The sequence below is a fragment of the Curcuma longa genome, chromosome 12, assembly GCF_044706935.1.
Source record: "Curcuma longa cultivar G26 ecotype Majalengka, Jawa Barat chromosome 12, ITB_CL_G26_1.1, whole genome shotgun sequence".
Taxonomy (NCBI): domain Eukaryota; kingdom Viridiplantae; phylum Streptophyta; class Magnoliopsida; order Zingiberales; family Zingiberaceae; genus Curcuma; species Curcuma longa.
This window is the reverse complement of record NC_133872.1, coordinates 4,901,967-4,906,507: the sequence shown is the minus strand read 5'-3', so window position 1 is coordinate 4,906,507 and position 4,541 is coordinate 4,901,967. Positions and strand designations below refer to the sequence as shown.

Sequence of the window (4,541 nt, the reverse complement as noted above, 5' to 3'; positions counted from 1 at the left end):
TCATGTCTTGTAGGAAATTGCAGATGGTCCATGGATGAAAGGAAAGAAAAAAAATCTAATGGAATAATATTCTTCCCCGCTTACACTACGGAAAAAAAACACGTTAGCGACTAAATTTTTCGATCGCTAATCGTGTTTAGCGACCGATTAACGACCGATCAAATAAATCATAAAAAAAAAATCATCGTAATTCAATTTAACGATCGAATTTAAATTCGATCGCTAAATTTAGCAACTAATGTTTCAATTCGGTCGCTAAATTTAGCGATCGAATTGAAATATCGGTCGTTATTTAGCGACCGATTTTGAATTCGATCGCTAAATTTAACGATCAAATTGTAACATCGATCACTAAATTTGTAACCAAAGTTTATTATAATCATTAAATGTAGCGATCGAATTCAAAATTGATCACTAATTAACAACCGAATTAAAAAATCGATCGTTAAATTTAACAACCGAATTCAAAAAGCGATCATTAATTCCGTCATTAATATTTTAAATAAAATATTATCATCTCATGATTATAACACATACAATCAATATTAAAACTCTCATACGATCTATATCATCCACTTTTTGAATACATATTACAAATTTATCTAAATCATAAAATAATTAATTTTTTATTGAATAGAAACTTGTTCATACATAGATTTGTGACCAGAATAATCTTTGAAATGAAAATATTAAACAGAAAATAACAATCTGAGCAACGACAAGAACCAAAGCAGAATGCCATGGCAGCACCTTCATAGACTCAATACAGCAGTCATTCCCAACAGCAGCATCATATAAATAGGATCACTCACTACCGCAACAATCACTCACTGACTTCCCTGTAAACCTTGAGTCAGATCTCTGAACTGGAACCTTTTGCAGTAGCCTTCTTGACTAGAATAAGAGTTGCAATAAACTGCACAGATACCTACCAACAGGTACAAATTATACAACTCATAAATAATGACAGTACAGCGTGTGGGAATTTAGAGACAAATAATGAACATCAATTTCCTAGATGCGATGAATGTATTCTAGATATGAAATTTATTCTACCCATTCATATGCATATCTAGAACAACTAAAATATTTGAGTTTTATATTTCGAACACAAAGAACCAGAAGACTACATGAGACTCTTGTATATAGCTAATAAGAGCAGAATGAAAAAGCAGAAAACTAAAAAGAGTAGTGAATTCACCTGTTCAAATTTTGTTGGAATGTTGTTGCAATTTGAACTTGAGTTCTACATTGTTAAGCAAGCAAGAGAAGTTCCAACCAGCTTCTCCGCCTGAAAGATCCATTCAATATAGAGTAACTTTCAATTTGTCAATGGTAATATTAACAGATTGTATCTTAAGATGAGTTGATTTTGCAACCTATGAATAGCCAATAGATAGTCGGGGGTAATGGATACGCAGGAATTTGATGGTATCAATAAACTAGATCCAGGGAAGAAAGTTCAAACGCTGCTTCACCTGGTAAGCGTACAACAAAAACAGAGGATACTGACAAGCTGCTGTTCGCAAAGATTTTTTATCGTTTCAGATTGCATCCAAACAGTAAGCTAATCCCTCCTGCTCCAATTCATAACTTTGATATCAAATGCAGTGCTTCTCGTTGAAACTGTCTGCTGAAAAAAGGTAGCTTATTAGCACTTTAAGGTTGTGCTTGGAAGGTTGTCCCACCCCCATACATAGAATTCAATGAACTGATGAGAAAGCATCATCCAAGCAAAACCTGTGAGAGAAAAAAAAAACATATTAATAACCACTAATGCCCCAGTGGAATGACACAAAGTTTGGACAAGGAAAATGTATCCAATAATTCACTGGAAATTGACAGTTCATGAATAGCTTCCTAACTAAATCAGCTATCCTGAATAGCCACTCATCATTCTCACATAACCTTTTAAGGCTGGTCTACTTGTGAAGTAACTTTGTATTATCTGCATAACTAACATGCAGAAATAAATTTGAATGAATGACCATATTAGTATCAAACAAGAAATTAGAGCTACTTTAGGACAGTATTATCAAACAAGAAATAGTAGCAAAGGAATGGTTTTGAAGAATGAAACCTAAGATGGCTATGGCAACCAAACAGAAATGAAAGACAGTATTACCTTCACCTTGACCTCTACCTGGTTCATGTTGATAGTCTGTAAACCTTCACCTGGCTATGAGAACAGACAATATTGCCATAAAACTAGAAACTAAGATAATGCCATCCAGTCTCAATCATGACAATAACATAAATAAAAATAAAGTGATGTACATATACAGGATCATAATAGATGCCTATATTACATATCTGATCAAATAAAAAAGTTCCTTAGGTTGTCACGATTACAGTTTAAAACTAAAAAAGTAAAATATGAACGTATCTATTAATCTTGTTAAAGGTTCTCCAGTTCCATCTGCGAACAACCAAGCGTTAGTGTTTATGGAAAAAATAAATCATTAGCCATCTTCAAAATATCTCAATATATATATTGAACCATAAATAAAAAATAAATATACCTCAATCTATCAACTTATCTGGAACATTTGGGTCTTCAGTGTCTTGTGAATCGAAACGATGCTCTATGAGATAAGTAGAAGGACTAACGACTGACCAGCGATCCAAAAATTCTCGAAATTGATGATCAACTTGCACTCTAACTCGCTCATCCATCGCTCGCTCTGACTGCTCTACAACCAGCCTGACTCGCTCATCCACCGACTGCTTTGACTGCTCTAATGCCGTGACCCGATCTCGCAGTGCTTGATTTTCTAATCGTAATTCTTGCACTTCATGGGATTGAGAACTGGATCGACTCCTAGCCCTAGGAGCCATAACATGATCATATGCAACCCGTGCATGGGAGCCAAGGCCGTAGAGGGCATTCTTTTTGCTTCCAATAACCACATCAAAATATATATCATTTATAGCTTCATCTGATAACCTCACTAAGTCACCCCCCTCTACAGAGGCATGTGTAACTCGATTAGTCATATCATCCTGTTAGAAAAATTAATAGTATTAGAAAATAATTAATTAATAAACCTAGTCATTATTAAATAGTAGTAGTAGTAAAATGTATATTCTTACATCTATAGCCTTCGATCTCTCATCTACAAAAGTGTCATCCTTTTTTTATGCGTACTGCGAAATATCTCCCAGCAAGTACCGAGTCTATGTAAAGTATTAGCCTGAAAAAATAAAATAATTACAATTTAAAAGTTATGATGTCATAACAAAATTGAAATGTTATTATAAACTTACCAAATCTATTGCATTCTCTACAATAGATTTTGATCCAGCTGTATGTTTTGAAGATCCCGTGCTCGAGCCACCAGCATCAGAATTTCTATTGTTTTGAGCAATTACTAATTTTCGCTACCATTTTTCTGCTGCCCAAATCCTTTGCCATTAATCTCATACCTCATCTAGCATATATGTAGGTTTTTTGCCATTTTTTCTCCATTTATACATCAAATCTTTGTACAATTTTTTATAATAATTATTCCATGTCTTTTTAAAATCTTCTTCCTGACTTGGCTCCCAGATATATTTTTTCTACAAAAATATTAGTATCAAACAATAATGATTAGTAATAATAATTTTCAAATTACTTACCAAAAATTCGTGATAATAAAATTCTTTCGTTTCTAGGTCTACATGCCTCCATGTATGACCAGAAGCGCACTGTCGTTCTTTTAATTTTTTGAAATATACGCTGCGATACCATTTGGAACAAAACTGTATGAAAAACATATTTCATTATTCATTATAAAAAAAGAAATGAATTTAAATTACTGATAACAATAATACATACCAGCCCCCAACAATACGTAAAACAGTCTGGCCGATGTGTACTGGTAGACTGCCTGACATGACTATATCTGCAAAATATAATTATAACACATACATAATCCAACATGTAAATTTAAAACAAGCATGTACATGAAAATATCAATTTTCAACTCTAAGGTTTAATCATCATTACAATCCGATTCATTCACATGAAAAGTCTCTAAATCTTCATCGCTAGACTCTATTAGTTCCTCATTGCTGGACATCTCTTCATCATCTATTTCCTCGTAAGTGGCATTTACATCTATCAATAATTGAGGTGTAGATTGAATATCTGAATTAACTGAATGACTTTCCACTTCCTCATTCTGAAATGCATCATGATTTTGGATAGTAATGGAATTCGGCATTTCTATGTTCGACCGAGCCTTGATTCGACAAACTGATAAACATTCACTAGATCCTCTGTTCGTCGGGTATTCAAGATAGAATACTTGTCTAGCTTGTACTGCAAAAATAAAGGGTTCAAACTTGGTGAATCTTTTGTTTGCATGAACCTCAACTAAATTGTAGTTTACATGTATTCTAGTACTTGTTCTTGGAGTCGGACCATACCAAGAACATTTGAATAACACACATCTTTTTATGGGTAAAGAAGGATATTCGACCTCAATAATTTCGTCAAGTATGCCATAATAATCATATTCAGTATCCGTGTTGATAGTAGATCCTTTTACACAAAT

The 4,541-nt window shown here is 33.5% G+C and overlaps 1 long non-coding RNA gene across 2 annotated transcripts; it reads right to left on the bottom strand.

The window, feature by feature from the left end:
• Nucleotides 1-656: 656 nt before the first annotated feature.
• On the bottom strand, nucleotides 657-3,156 carry LOC141842700 (uncharacterized). 2 transcript variants are annotated; one of them, XR_012602967.1, is made up of 4 exons: nucleotides 3,094-3,156; nucleotides 1,380-1,740; nucleotides 1,202-1,291; nucleotides 657-928 (listed from the first exon to the last, which is right to left on the bottom strand). It is a non-coding gene; the product is annotated as an uncharacterized LOC141842700 (long non-coding RNA). The 2 variants fall into 2 exon arrangements; XR_012602966.1 differs by lacking the exon at nucleotides 3,094-3,156 and having other exon boundaries at nucleotides 1,380-2,263.
• Between the last annotated feature and the right edge of the window lie 1,385 nt (nucleotides 3,157-4,541).